General features: G+C 40.8%; 1 protein-coding gene across 2 annotated transcripts in view; it reads left to right on the top strand.

Annotated features, from left to right (window-relative positions):
* Positions 1-14,810: 14,810 nt before the first annotated feature.
* The window catches only part of LOC126762305 (cationic amino acid transporter 3), a 40,288-nt gene continuing 39,194 nt past the window's right edge, over positions 14,811-15,904 (top strand). For both annotated transcript variants that reach the window (XM_050478992.1, XM_050478990.1), the window contains exon 1: positions 14,811-15,119. The gene's annotated coding sequence lies outside the window, so the exon portion shown is untranslated. The remainder of the gene's footprint in view (positions 15,120-15,904) is intronic.

Genomic DNA, 15,904 nt, shown 5'->3' with positions numbered 1-15,904 from the left:
AACTTAACTTAGGAATCACATTTTTTTCTGATCCTAACGACCTTTGTAGACCTTTTATTAAACATCCCGGAAAGATCCATACCTAACACATTAGGCCCTAAGGAATTAATGCGAGTACTTTGTCGAGCTTTTACTAAGAACTCATATCAATAAATGAGACTTCTCAAATCCTCTAAACTCGTGTATTGCGTAGCTCTGCTAAGATTGAACCACTAGATACATATACTGAAGGTCGAGTGTCTTACGCAGTTCATCAAATTATCATTATTCCGTAGGAAGGGAAGAACGGCAAGGGGATCCCAGATGTGAAATTAGTTAAAGCCCCTAAATTAGTAGAGTCCTATTAACCAGTACTTTAGATTTTGAAGCTTGGCACAACTCTGGCTTCGTTTCATGGAATGACCATGACATCCGTCGCTTATTGTTGCATCTGAATGGCAACTGGACGAAAGGAGCGATAATAGAGTTAAATGCTGAGGTTAATTGCACCGAAACACCAAACACCAACGTGTTTAGAATAATGAGATAATATAAGTATATCTGGGGTCTCCAGCGGTCGGTATTGAATAGCCGATCGCTAACGGTCCCCGATGAGGACGATGTATTCGCCTTCAATCAGCAGACGTTCAAGTGTACTACCAAAGTACCCCGGTAGTGACAGCAGCGGAAACCGCCAAATCAGGAACCAAAGTGCACTGGCAGTTAAAGGAGTCATCCAAAGAAAGAAACGCAAAATATCCCAGAATCAACTGGGGAAAAACCGTTACCAGAGGGCAGCCGAAAGATTGCCGAATATCAGGCAGCCGGTACCCCAGTTGATGAGGAGGAAATCAAGCGCCTCAAACAGACAGTGGAGAAATACGAAATCTTCCGGAAAAGGAAGCCATACGAACCTCAAGTCGAAGACACAAACCCGAGCAGTTTCCAAAAGAGGAATGGCTCAATCACCCAACCAGGCACTCTCCCCAAATACGTAGACGGAGTGAAGGAGAAAAAAGCAACTCAACAACAGCAAGACATTTCTGCGATGTAGCCAGAGACAGCCTACAGGTAGCAATAGACGGCAATTCCTCCTCACCAAGCATAATGCAGGAACGATGGGTGGAGATAGACGTCAGATTGTCAAGAATGGTGCTAAGCTATGTACTCGACAGTCCTGCGGGTCCCCACCCAGAGTTTGCTTCTCTAAAACCCTTAGAGGGGCCGCCTTGGGAAGTAACGGTGACTTTACCGCGTCAAAGGGCTCTGGCGCGGCGGACCTTTGCGTTCCCCCTTTAAAAGAATAGACCAGTAGGCCCACTTATACAACATGAGTAATGCAGGTAAGAGCGGCCCCAGGGCTAAACGCAAGTGCAGCTTTCTGGACGCTCTTTCGCCGGAGGAACGCGCTCTCTTCGAGGAGCATGGGCGTCCACTGCGGCTTTTGCAGCTTTTGCGCACCCCGCCCCCCAAAAATCCCTCGAGCAGGATCGAGGAGAGCGAATTAAAGAGAGTGGAATCGAGGGGCGAACGGAAGAGAAAGAAGAAACGGGGAGGCAATATTCCACACACCCCAGAATCAGGAGGATCGTGACGAGCCACGTAGAGCGGGCATGAGTGGTGTTACTCTCAAGTGGAATTTGAGATACCTACAAGACGGTATGACACCAGAGGTAGCAGAGAAGCGGTCTCTGAGTAGGAGCAGGGGCAGCAACTCTTCTCCTACCACTGCCCGACGCGCAGGTGCTAACTCCGCGTTTGCTACCAGACGTTGAAATCGGAGGCGTCCCCTAGCCAACGCAACCTAGTCGGAGAGACGGAGCAGCGAAAGGTCGACACCTCAGGATGAAACAGGTCGGTCCGGAAAAAGGAAAAGCGGCCAGATAATCCCTCAGTAGCCACCAAGGTCAAAGAGGGTCAAGGAAAACAAACCACAGGCGGTCGGGGGAAGACGCTCCATGAAAATCCGCCGCCGGCGGGATTGTACAGCTCAGGTACTCGGAGGCCTTGAGAAGCATTCGGATGGCGGTGCTGCCCCGCAACTACCCGACGGAGGTCTTAAGGTCTGAAAAGCAGACGGTTCTTCAGGACTGCTTAGTAAATGCACTCTTTATGGGAGACGGATACACCGGCTCCTTAAACAGCATATACTTCAAAGGAGGTCTGCTACTGGTCGTCTGTCAAGACGAGAAGTCTGCCACCTGGCTAGCGGAGATCACTCCGAAGCTGGAGGGTTGAAAAGTTCCGGTCCTGTGAGTGAAGAGAGGTGAAGATATACCACCACTGTACAACATGACGGAGTGCAGACAAACCATACGACTCCGCGCTTGGTTTAGTTAAGAACCAAAACGAGGGCTTAAGTACCTCGGCGAGGAAGGTGGTAGCGAGCAGCGTTGAGAACACAGGGTGGAATCTCAACATCAGGATCGATGATGAGTCATATTAGTTTATTCGGCAGAAGCGGTTCTGGCTGAACTCTACGGTAAGCCAGAACCAGCGATGCGGGCGGGCGGGTTGCCGACTCATTCCGACGCCAACTCAGCTGTGCAGGTTGCGACTGCTGCTGTGGTTGCAGGAGAGCGGAACGAGTCCCCCAACGACACCATCTCGGCTATGCAGATTCGTCTTGATACTACAAGAGGCTACCCACAGGGTGGAGTACTATCCCCCTTGCAATGGAGCCTGATAGTAGATGAGCTCCTTGAGTTGCTCACTTGCAATGGAATCCGTTTGCGGACGACATTGTCATAATGGCGCGAGGTAAATTTGAGAACACTCTCTGCGACATTGTTCAAAGGGGCTTAAACCTAGCAAAGGGATGTTGTAACACGGTAGGGCTAAGTATTAACCCGGCAAAAATTAACGTGACCCCTTTTATAAAGCGAAGATCTCTTCCGAGCTTGAGGCCCCAAATAATTGGAGGCAGGTAGGTGGAGATGTCGAAATAGGTAAAATTCTTTGGCCTCACATTAGACTCATCCTTACGGTGAAGTAGGCATTTGGACTTAACGCTGTCCAAAGCCACTAAGGCACTCATGATATGTAGACGCCTGGCCGGCAGATCCTGGGGATGCAAGCCAGGTATCATTAGATGGCAGTATACCACGATTGTAAGCCCTATTGTCACCTATGGAGCGGTTGCTTGGGCTGCCAAGGCAACGTAGTCTTCGGTAAGCCTTAAACTATCAAAGCTGTAAAGGCTTGCCTGTGTCTGTGCTTCAGGGCAATGCGCACATACCACACTGCGGCGCTTGAAGTCATACTGGAGCTCACACAGCTGAATCTGATGATTAAACAGGTAGCGAAACATACCATGCTGCTATTGTCAGCAGAGGGTTTCACAAAGGGAAACTAATGTCGTCTGAACAGATAAAGGCATCAGTGGAAAGCACACCACTTGCCATTCTCCTAAGGGATGGCGTTACAAAGAAGATTCATTTCACAAAGAAATTTAGAGTTACTTTATGCAATAAGGCAGAGTGATACCAAGCTATCCATACCAATGGGACGCTTTCCAGGTATCTTTCAGGCAGAAGTTTTTACTATAAGTCAGTTCGTAGAAATTAACCTCCACCGCAACTATCGCAACCAGCGCCTCGCCATTCTTAGCGACAATCAATTGGCATTAAAAGCGTTCTCAGCATATGAGATCAAATCGCTTTTAGTAGAGGAATGCAAAGGCTGAACCGCCTATCTTTGTGCAACCAGGTGCACCTAATCTGGGTGCCGGGACATAAAGGGGTAGCAGAAAATGAGATAGCCTACGTACTAGCCCACTCTGCGGCAGCGTCTAAGATGATGGGACCAGAACCATGCTTCGCGTTGGGGTTCACATTCTTAAGGAACTGCTCCGAACGGAGGAGAGAGTGGGGAGGGATCAGCACTGGCAGCAGAAATGTGCTATGTCAAGTTGCTTCTAGGAGGGTACAACCTCTCTAGGTTCAAGGAACTAATTAACATCCCCCGTGACAAATTCCGCCTCCTCGTCCCGCTCTACACAGGACTCTGCAGGCTCAGGAAGCATTTGTCGAACATGGGCATATTCTCTTGCGCTAACTGCCGGTTCTGCGACTTGGATCAGGAAACACCAGCACGCCTAATTCTGGATTGTATAGCAATTTGCAGAAGAAGGCTTAAGGCCCTGGGTTCCATCTACATATACAGGGATCACATCACCTCAGTAGCGCCCAGCAGATTCCTGGGATTATTCAGGTTGCTGGACCTTAATGAACATATGTGATAAAGGAGAGGGCACAATATACCCTAGGTCGCGGTGCAATACCTCACTAACAAGTATCTATCTACATATATCTATCTAGGGTCATCAAATGCGCGGACCAGGCCTCTCTGGATTTCCCCTCTGGTTGCCACTCTAAAGGAGCCAGGCGAAAAACTCCACAAGTGCATCAAGTTGCAAAATAAAGCTATACCAGGTATAAGTAGATGAGTGGCAGCTAATAAAGGAGGAGAAGCCAAATGAAGCAAGCAGACCAATACTAGTGGCTATTTGCAATGAGTCCATAGAGGCTCTTACGAAGGCTGACAATAAAATTAGCTTCGGCATTCGCAAGGCAAGGATAAAGATCTTCCAAGGCGACGATGCGGCTGACGAAGACGACACGGAAGAGGTCGACGACGACAGTCAGCTGCTAAGGAAGGTGGACATCAAGGAACCCCAAGATGAACCATAGATGTGTGCCTTATATAGGAGCTCTGCTAAACAGCAGGAACTACAATAATTTTTACACACATAACGAAGGTAAACCAATGGCAAGCATTCATAGAAGTATAAATACAATCCTTTGACCAAATTACCGTACAGCAGATATCACGGTGGTAAAGGTGGAGCAAATTTAAAACCATTTCTTCTTGGTCTCAGCCTACATGGCTCATGACGAGAACATAGCACCGACATCTCTTATAAGGCTAATCGAGGACAAAAAAAAGGATGATGTCCTAATAGGGTGTGATGCCAACGCAAGGCACACCTTATGGGGAAGCTCCAGTATACCAGAGGTGAGTCACTCTATATTTTAAATAGCAATTTAAGTATATGCAACAAGGGCGATAGGCCAACTTTTATTCTCCCAAGCTCTTAAATTTTTCCGTGTTGGGAGGAAGTGCTGGACCTCACGATATCATCAGACACAGATAGTCTCATAATGGATGATTGGAGGGTGTCCGATGAGGCATCCATGTCGGATCACTTTTGGATACTTTTCAGCATTCGCGAAAAATTTAGTAATCTTCACAAATATCAAAATCCTAGAAGAACAGCATGGGAAAAATTTACTAGAATAACAACAAAGGGCCTTGAAAAAGGAGGCAATAATAGTATCACCAGTCCTCAAGAACTTCATACTGAGGTAGAGAAGATAGAAATATCTTATCTTAATAAATCCACTCCGCTAACAGTTCTGAAAAAGAGAAAGTCTCCTCTTTGGTAGAGTAGTGATCTTAAGAACCTGAGAACACAACTAAAGAAGGCCTTCAATGAGATTTTCAGGACCAAAATCTGACAACCCTACAAACACGGCGATCTTTCTGAGTAAAATGCTATCCAAAGAGCATACCAATTTTGCTTACATAAAGGCGGATGGACATGCTTGGACCTCCTCTATATACAAAGCGAGCATTCAACTGTCTTACATCCCAAGAAGTTGGAAAAGAATTAAAGTGGTGTTCCTACCAAAACCAGGCAGAAGAACACGATAATGCTAAGAATTTAAGACCTATACGTCTCACATCTTTTATGCTGAAGGTACTGGAAAGGCTTGGAATGGAAAAGGTACTGGAATGGACTTACATATAAGAATTATCATGGTGGAGACGTTATCAAAGTCCCAAGATGCATCCATAAAGGGCCGATCAACCGAAACCGCCCTTCACGATGTGATAAGTGAATGAAATATTACTCTAACTAAACGGTAGAGGGGTGAAAGCAGTAGCATATGCAGATGATATAGTTTTGTTGGTATCAGTCATGTTTCCTTCAACAGTCAGTGAAATTATGGAAAGAGCACTACGCAGGTTACACCAAGGGCTAACAACAATGGACTAGGTGTTAGTTCTAATAAAACAAAACTGATGCTATTGACAAACAGAACCAGTTTCAACGTACCGCACTAAACGGTACAACACTCTCTTTATCCCACTCAGCTAAATACTTGGGGGTGGAGATTGACACCAAACTGTCCTAGAAAATTAATATAGAAAAAATAATAAATAAAGCATATATGACCTACTACACTTGCAAGAGAATCGTCGGCAATAATTGGGGCCTTAAATCCAGTATAATCATGTGGATGTATACCGCTGTCATAAGACCTATACTTACATGTGGAGCACTGGTATGGTGGTCAGCGCTAAAGGAACAATACAACATTAAAAAATTAAATGGAATACATAGAGCAGCATTGGCAGGTGTTATTGGTTCAATCAGGTCATGCCCGACCGACGCGCTTAATGTGGTCCTGCATCAACTTCCCATAGACATCTTTATTAACAAAATAGCAGCATGTGCTGCAATAAGAATAAAAGAATTGGGTGGACATAATGATATCCTAAACCAACTCTGTGTAAATGTCAATAAATCCGACTACATTCTCCCAATGCTGGATTTCAATAGACGCTTCCAGGTGAGGATAACCTCTAGACGTGAATGGAGAAGGGGCATAGTAGGAGAGGAAGATACCATCTCAGTCTATACCGGTCCAAAATGGACTGCGGTGTAGGCACGGGAGTATATTCCGACGATCTGAACAATTTCTCTCTATCCATCTACCGAACTCGGCTAGCATCTTCCAAGCGGAAGTACTGGGCATAGGGAAGGTCTGCGAATTTCTATTGGATAACTAGTAACACGGAAAGCCAGGAGGCTCTGCTGGCCTTGTGTTGTGCCCATGACTAATTCCAACATAGTCCTTAACTGCAAGAAGGCACTGAGTCCACTAGAAGACAAGCTCCACTTAGATTTGATCTGGGTTCCCGGCCACAGGAAAATTTTCGGCAACTAAAAAGCAGGCGAGCTGGCAAAGGCAGGAGTTGATACCAAGTCCGCTAGAATCGATCAGGAGAGAGCTCAATATACAATTTAAACAATTAGCAAATAACAAATGGAAAAATATAAAAAAATACAATATAACTAAACAGATATGGCCAATATATGACAAGAAAAAACTAATGACTTATTAAATGGGTCCAGAAAAAGTATCTACAGACTAACTGTTACTATAACAGCGCATTGGCCATTTGGAGAACATGCGTCTAAAATGCCCTACCTACAAAAACTTCTTCCGAGGCTGCGAACAAGTAGGGAAAACAATTTTCCAATTTCTCTGTCAATGTCTACGACTAGTGCCCTAAAATGGCACAGCTAATGCTAATTGAGCCCAAAATACAATTGGGCTGCACTCCTACCTACATATATCTGGATTGAATTGGATAGTGCTTCGGCGAGGTATTTTGAAATATCTTTAGTTGATTGTATGGTATAGTTTGATTTATTGTGTGATTTTATATTAATATGAAGGAAATCTCCCTACCCTTGATGTTTGCGAAATCTTATAACGTCTCGGATGTATAATTATCGCTTTGAATTATCTCACTTTTCCGCTTTTTGCATTGTCCATTGTCCCTAGTTAATATTATACAAGATCAATCATAACCTATTCCTGACGCTATACTACACCTCCTCCGTCTATTAACTCAGACGCAAAGTTTGTGTTATAACTATAGAAGTGGTAGACTCAAACATGCAACTTGATACTTGCAAAATGAATCACTTAATTATTATGTAAATTTCCAATTTGAAAAGTTGACGGAAGTGAAATGATGAAATTTAATTAATTTAATTTCTCCTTGCAGATGCAGATGGTGAAATTAAGTCACATTAATGTCGCTAATTAAACTAATTACAAAATAAAATTTTTGTTAAATCTTCAAACAAAATATAGATTAATGCTAATAAGGTCCGAAAATTGTGGTTACAAATGTGAGCCCATTAATAAACTAAATAAAGCAATTTAATACTTGTATTAATAATTATGCTAATTAATATTCACTCATTTAAATATATAGTACTTGGATATTTAAAATTATATAACTGCAATATGAAATATAGAATGTAAATATTCAAATTTGCTTTAGTAAAAATTAACATATTATTAAATAAAGCTTTTTATCTAATTCAGAGTTTTGGTGTGAAGTTCGGTACTTTCTCTTTAAGAAATGTGTATCAGAAGATCTTTTTGGATAGAGATGTTCGCTCAAAGGGCTAAATGCAGGAACAGCTAAACTTTCTTATGGTGAAAGAATTAAATGAATGAAAAACATGTAGAAATATTTTCAAAAAATAGGAAAACTCATAAACAGAATAGCTTCCATTTTTATATCAAACTAGCTGACCCCGCAGCCGTTGTCCTGCGTGAAATTATGTGTTTTGAAATGAAAAAAAGTTGAAATTATATTGTGTCGAAAATGATTTATTTTCGATTTTTCTACATTTTCTTTAATGTAGCGCAGCTTAATAAACATAATTTTTTGATTTCTGTTCTGGTGCGTAAATATACAGAGAAGATGGGTTTCCAACTCGTCAACACGCAACATACTATATACCTGGCCGTGTAAAAACATAGTATTTCCCGGTTTCCTTGTGTCCTGTTGATTGTCAACGCAAAGGCAATTTTCCCTGGAAATTGAATACGTTTGAACTGAAATGGCTGTCCCTTGTATTCGATAACTGCGTCATAATCAGTCGGGTTCCATTACACAGTTTCGGCGCATGAAGATTGTGAAACATAATAATGACAGATCCTACTTTGAGACGCAAATAATGCTGGGGCATACCAAGCCTCTCCAAAGAATTTGGAAATTCCACTGGATAATTTACGGTTTCGTCTTCCTTGTCAAGACGATCGATCGATTTATATGAGCGCAAACCTCCCGGAATTTGACTTTGAATATTCCAGTTTAAGTCATTAACATCGGTATTTTTGGCAGCTAAAATTGCGCGTGCACTCAAGCAATTGCAGTTACGATAATTTGGCCAACGTTTGGATAAACATTCGTGATGAGTTCATCTTCCGTTGAAGTGAATTGACAAAAGGGGGGTGAAATTGATATCAAACCACTGGAAGTATCAACCGAAATTTTCCCATTTCCAATTCTTAGCGAATACAATGTAAAATGTCATCGGCAATGTCATTTTTTCGTATCCCATAATTAACGCGAATTTGAAGGCTGATATATCGCATTGTCCTTCGTCTGTTTCCAGTGATTATCATGTTCCAGCAAATGCAACTGCTGGCATGCTTCTCAAAAAGTTGCACACACTGTACCATTCACAATACGCAATGACTTAAATGAAGTTGAACCGCGAGACGCACAACAGTCGGAAAACTTTCATGAATTGCAAAAGTAAATATCCTAAAAAGCGCGTTATTGCAGTTCACATATCGACCCATTTGATACTGCTGATCTCATATCGTTCAAGGCCAATAACCTCCATGTTGCTTTCTTTGGTGACGTACTTGCAAACGTATTTGATCGATTTCACCAATCTGCAATATTCAACATTGACATAAGTTTGAATGTGAATTAGACAAAAGTGGCTTCGATGTGTTGTTAACGTCGATATTCACGCCTCTAAATGCTAAATGTTCTGCCATTGTCGTCTGGTGAGCGACGCCGATACTGTGAATATCCATCACTTCCCATTTCCCTTTCCGAAAGAAAAGCATATGAGTAGTGTTTCGTGAATTTATTGTCAGACATACAAACCAAAGTGGGGTGGTAAGGTTCGCAAGGTTCATGAACCATATTGGTTTTCACCACTTCGTATAATTCTGGATCTATCTCTGAATCAGAAATTTCCGTTGAAATGATTTCATCAATTTGATCTGGTTTAATCACCATCCGCATCCAAAGAAGAATGTGTGGGTGCGGCAAACTTCTTTTTTGCTACTCAACAGAATACATTCAGCATCTAACAGCACCATATATATGTACCATATGTTGCTTCAAGATAAAGACCATCAAACCTCGCAGCTTTTGTTTAAAAAGTCGTGCTGTGATATCTTTACGATCGCTAGCTGATTGACCGCGATCCATAATTCCGGACGTATGTAATCGCATTTTGGGAGTACTTCTTGCCTTTCCTTGGGCTGCCATACGTTGATGGCAAAAAGAACGCCGACCAATATTAGCGCGACCTCTTCGTGGCTTCGTAACAAATTTCAATCTGTAATTGATCACTTCGTCTGAAACACACATAAAGTTTTCACTGAATAATTTTCAATAATTTTTCCTTTGGATAGCCGGAATGAAAAAGCAAGCGACCGCAATTGAACGATTCAAATAATTTACAAATCAAAATATTGAAAAAACAAAACAAACAAAAATTGAAAAAAATGTGTATGGAAAATGTTACTTTTTGGAATTTTCCAATTTTCCGACTTCTCCTCATGAAAAGTATAAGGTATTTATTTTGTTTCAAAACTTTTCCCGATCCAGAACAAACAACCTTTAAAAATTTCATCAAGATTGGTTCAACCGTTCTCTTAGTGTTACTAACAAACAAACATTCATTTTTATATGTACATACATACATATGTATGTATGTATAACGTTTGTATGGGGAAAAGAAAAGGGCTGTTTTTAGGGGTTTTCCGGAAATTATTCGAAGTTTTCTCGTCGTAGAAACCATCTTTGAACTTCAACAAACATTTAAGAAAAAGAATTGGCCAAATTGGTCCAAGCGTTATTGAGTTATGCGCGTACATACAGTTTGACGATTCATTTTTATTTATATAGAAGATAGTTTGTGTTAATTTAGAACCAACATGCTTACCTAGATTCATTCAAATACATTTAGCTCAGGTATTAAAGAACCAGAAATAATGTTGAATATATAGGGTTTTTCAATAGGGCACTAAAAAGTAGGCCGATAGGGACAGCAAACGACGCCATCTTTTTTCTGCTCTTTTGACATTTCTCTTAAGTAAGGTTTGCCATTTCATCATGGAAAGATATGCGATTCAACAACGAGTCGAAATTGTTAAAATTTACTACCGAAATTCGGAGTTAGTGGCCTCAATTTTAAGAGCGGGTTTTTCAATAAAAGCGCTACAAAAGTTTTTTTTTAATAAAACAAAAATGGTTTGGGATATTAATGAGATTCTTTATTCATGTGAAAGTACATGGTTAAAAAGTAATTTGTTTAATTCCGTACGGACTATATCGGTATTGAAGACGACGAGCGCATTGGACCTCCAAAGGGGTTGTTATGGACGAAAAACCCTAATTTCAGGTGCAACTGAACATTTTATGCTCTTGCAGCTTGCAAGGATCGAAGTTAGCAAAACTTTTTATTACACTAGGTAAAATATTTTCCTTATTTCATTAATATTTGGTTAATAAAAAGAAAATATTTCAGAATTTATTAAGATTTCTTACATATTGACCGATATATGCGGTATAAGCTCATCCGGAAGTTCGCTAATATTTATATATATAGGGACTAAGGTATGTATTGACTTGATTTTAATCATTTTTGGAACAAAGAATGCTGTCATTACAAAAATTTTCTTCCTGAATTTGAATACTAAACATTAGAGATTGACCGATATATTCGGTAAAAAATCTGCCATATCCACTGGGGTCCACATATTTTGTGCCTGGTTCGTTGAAAAATGGATGGATGAACGTCTAGCCACAATCCGCATCAAAGCGAAGTTCTTCAACATATCGCTGATCTGCGCTCATGCCCCGACGGAAAAGAAGGAGGATGTGACCAAAGTACTTTCTATGAGCGCTTGCAGCGCTCCTATGAGAGCTGCCTCCGCCACGATATCAAAATCGTGCTTGGCGACTTTAACACTAGAGTGGGCAAAAAAGATACCTTTGGTACTACGGTCGGTAAATTCAGCCTACACGATGAAACATCCCCAAATGGGTTGAGGCCGGGGCCCGAAATATGGTTATTTGTAGTACTAGATTCCAGCTTAAGGAAATTCATCAAGCTACCTGGCTGTCTCCGGATCGAAAAGACTGTGAAAGACGGAAGACACGTCTCCAGTGTTTTAGATGAGCGTGCACTCCGAGGTCCTAACATCGACTCGGACCACTATCTTTTTGCAGCCAAGATTCGCACCTCCCTCTGCGCAGCAAAAAACGCACACCAACAAACACAAGGAAGGTTCGACGTCGAGAAGTGGCAATCACAACAGAAAGCCGGACGATTTTCTACTCGACTAATACTCCTGCTCTCTGAGAGCACTGCAAAAGAACAGCTGGTACGACGAGGAGTGCCGTGTTGCAACGGAGAGAAAACTGGCTGCCTTACGTACAGCTGAAGAAGTTCGAATAGCAATTACCCGTCTGCAGAAGAACAAAGCAGCGGGGGCCGATGGATTGCCGGCCGAGCTATGCAAACACGGCGGCGAAGAACTGATAAGGAGCATGCATCAGCATCTTTGTAAAATATGGTCGGACGAAAGCATGCCCAACGATTGGAATTTAAGTGTGCTCTGCCCAATCCACAAAAAGGGAGACCCCACAATTTGTGCCAACTACCGTGAGATAAGCCTCCTCAACATCGCGTATAAGGTTCTATCGAGCATATTGTGTGAAAGATTAAAGCCCACCGTTAACAAACTGATTGGATCTTATTAGTGTCGCTTTAGACCTGGAAAATCAACAACCGACCAGATATTCACCATACGCCAAATTTTGGAAAAGACCCGTGAAAGGAGAATCGACACACACCACACATTTCGTCTACAGCACGAAAAGGAGCTGCCTTTATGCCGCGATGTCTGAATTTGGTATCCCCGCAAAACTAATGCGGCTGTGTAAACTGACACTGAGCAACACTAAAAGTTCCGTCAGGATCAAGAAGGACCTCTCCGAGCCGTTCGATACCAAGGCCCTTCCCTATCGTGCGACTTCTTCAATCTGCTGCTGGAGAAAATAATTCGAGCTGCAGAACTTAATCGAGCAGGTACAATCTTTTATAAGAGTGTACAGTTGCTGGCGTATGCCGATGATATTGATATCATCGGCCTCAACACCCGCGCCATTAGTTCTGCTTTCTCTAGACTGCACAAGGAAGCAAAGCAAATGGGTCTGGCAGTGAACGAGGGCAAGACGAAATATCTCCTGTAATCAAACAAGTCGTCGCACTCGCGACTTGGCTCACACGTCACTGTTGACAATCATAACTTTGAAGTCGTAGATAATTTCTTCTATTTTGGAACCAGTGTAAACACCAGTAACAATGGCAGCCAGGAAATCCAACGCAGGATAACTCTTGCTAACAGGTGCTACTTCGGACTGAGTAGGCAATCGAAAAGTAAAGTCCTCTCTCGACGAACAAAAACCAAACTCTATAAGTTACTCACATTTCCCGTCCTGCTATATGGTGCAGAGGTTTGGATAATGACAACAACTGATAAGTCGACGTCGCGAGTCTTCGAGAGAAAAGTTCTGCGAAAGATTTATGGTCCTTTGCGCATTCCGTTGGAAGGACCAAGTGGAGAAGGACCTGGCTTCGCTTGGAAAAATGTTAAGATATCTTCAAGAACCAAGTAGTTTTTGAGATATGTATAGGTTTTCACCTAAAGGTAGCTGGTGCCATGTCCCGTGCCTATTTCTTATATTTGCTCCTAAAAAGCTCTTTCCTACCATCTTGGAAGTGAATTGAATGCTTTAATCGGTGAATTGTCGCACTTTTAGTAGTTTCAAACATAATCGGTATATAGGGAGTAGGCCTGATTATTTTTGGATTTTACACATTTTTACGTGTATGAAGAAATTCTAAAAAGCCTTCTTTGGTTGATTTACCTTCACTAGTTTGGAAGATATATATATGCCACGCCCATGTTTAAACGTTTTTTGCCCACCACCCTTGCTACTGTGATCTTCTGTACCAAATAACAGTTTCGTATCTTAATTTAGTGCTTAGTTATGACATTTTCTAAGTTTTCGTTTAATGGGGTTTTGTAGATGTGGCCTTGGCCTTATATATAAAACTCAATAAATATTTCGATTAGTTTTAGATTTTATATGAAAAATATACCGAATAACCATAAACTGAAGCTGAAAGAGCTCAAAAGCTTCTGGCCCAACAGTGAAGGAAACTTGGTTTTTAATGTGGGGGAACTTTAAAAACTAAGTATCGGTCATATCACAAATCGAACATCCCACCCATCGTGTGAAAAGTGTTTTCTTTTATAAATATAATAGAAGTACGTACGTTATTCAAAACTATGTATTTCACGAGTTTTCAAGGCGTTATTGCTCTTGTGGCTTTCCGGAACAAAGAGCTGTGTCTTTAAAAGAAATTATCTAACGAGCCTGGTATATACTACACCCACATATTATTATTATGTCCTTGAATTTTTATCAAATTTTATTAACGATTATTGCTTTTGAGAAATATTAAAAAAGTATAATATGCTCATCATATGTCAAATGGATCAAATGTGTAAGCTAATAAAATTCTGTATAACTGCTGCCGACAAATAGTTAACGTAACTGTGATATGAAACCGATATTGTTAGAAATCTCTAATTGCAAGAAACATTGAGTTACAATATCATAAAGCATAAACAGAGTTGTTACTCTATGGTTTTGTTATTTTAAGTTATTGTTGATCATTAGAGCACCGTTTGAGCAACAAGACTCAAAAGTTATCTTTTCTTTTACTATATTCGTACATTTTCAATTTGTAGCCCGCACATAGCACCTCCTCTCTACGGTATGATCTAGTGTTTGCTGAGTTTAAAACCTTTTTCATGCGTTCTACAGTTAACTCGGTCCAGTCAACTTGTGAGCGCGTCAGTTTTTAGACATTGACTAGCTAACAGATCTCTCCGCTTTTGCATATCAGTGATCCCAATTGTTTTAGCGTTGTTCGTTTTTTAGTTTATTTGTGAAGCCTTTGTGCCGAAATTGCCGTTGTGTGTAATAAAATTTGTTCATACAATGTTTAAGTGATGTAATTAAATATTTTGGCGTATCGTTTTTAAATTTAAACAAACAAAAATTTTCGTTTTAATGTGCAAATAATTATTTTTAATAAAAAGCATTTCAATTTGCGAAAGGGTGCAATAAGCTAAAAAAAAAACCTTCGGTAAAAGGTAAGCCGAAAAATGTTAAGTACAGTAATGGGTGCAACAATAGCGCTAGTTATATTTTAGCGAACATATTACGTCATGACCATTTAATGATAACAAATTATATTTTGATTTCTATATTTTAAACAAAACTCTGATAAAGACGGCGAAGACAAATGTAAAAAGTGGAGAAAAGTGAATACGTTAAACAATAAGGCGATTTATACGACAGAAAGAGATTTTGACAATTTCCTGCAGTTACCTTTTCAAATTTCGTTTCGAAACAATATACTATGTACATTGGTTCGTGACATCATGAACGAAAGAAGAGAATGCTTTGTTTACAATGTATGCAATTTTGACATTTCGTATCGCTGAGGACGCTGGGTGTCGCAGTCTTGCCTCTATCCTTCTTATTTAATGAAGCTTACGACTTTCCTAGATACTTGCCGAACTTATTTTCCCATTTGCCTCTTGATATTATGCGACTCCGAATGGCTAAGAGGGCTTTATGAAATTAGTTTTCAATACCAAAATACATTTGTAGGTTTGCAGGAGGCGACCGGTACTGAAACACTACTTAAAAAACTTTTCTTGGTATTAGATTAATACCTTAAGTAAAATCTTCAAAGAAAGAAAGGTAGGTCCAAATATGTGGAAAAGAATTTAACAGCCTAATTAGATTCACCAAGGGAGACAAGAATTTCCAATATTCTTAATTCATATAAAATAAAACTCTGTATGATTATTTAAATACATATGTATGTATGAATTACGTTTTAGTCTAATTGTAATTTTCGGATTCATAA

This window comes from Bactrocera neohumeralis, chromosome 6 (assembly GCF_024586455.1).
Source record: "Bactrocera neohumeralis isolate Rockhampton chromosome 6, APGP_CSIRO_Bneo_wtdbg2-racon-allhic-juicebox.fasta_v2, whole genome shotgun sequence".
Lineage (NCBI taxonomy): Eukaryota > Metazoa > Arthropoda > Insecta > Diptera > Tephritidae > Bactrocera > Bactrocera neohumeralis.
Note: the sequence above shows the minus strand (reverse complement) of the source record. Positions and strands in the feature narration are given on the sequence as shown.